Genomic DNA, 490 nt, shown 5'->3' with positions numbered 1-490 from the left:
CGGGGACTCTTCTCTCGGGGAAATTTCATAGAATCGCCGTTTTCCCTCTAACTTCTGTGGTGTCTGAATTAAGTTTCTTTCCACACCAGTCCAAGGAAATCCTCCTCCAATTTTCCCTTTTTCACTGGGCATTGATCCTCCTCCTCTCGCTAGAAGACTGCTCCCTTTTCCTTTGGCCTGAACGGGGAGTCTCATAACACTGCCCCAAAACACTCTGCCAAATATCTTTCCCAGTCCTTCCGACCATGAAGAACTACTGAATCCAGACTAGTAGTCAAGAACGCTTCCTCTGACTAAAATTCTTCTCAGAAAAGAATTAACCCTTCCCTTGCTGTTACTTTAGCACTCGAGGCCTGGTTTTTAGTGTTGTCCGTCACAGCTGCAGGGTTCCTTGGCTCAGTTTGCTGTTTTAACATCCCTGTCGACCCATTTTGGAAACCCATTTCTCTAACTGCACATGCTTTGGAGTGCTTGATGGTTCTATTCTTGT

This window comes from Paroedura picta, chromosome 18 (assembly GCF_049243985.1).
Source record: "Paroedura picta isolate Pp20150507F chromosome 18, Ppicta_v3.0, whole genome shotgun sequence".
In the NCBI taxonomy this organism is placed as follows: domain Eukaryota; kingdom Metazoa; phylum Chordata; class Lepidosauria; order Squamata; family Gekkonidae; genus Paroedura; species Paroedura picta.
The sequence above is the reverse complement of the archived record's forward strand: the minus strand, read 5'-3'. Positions refer to the sequence as shown.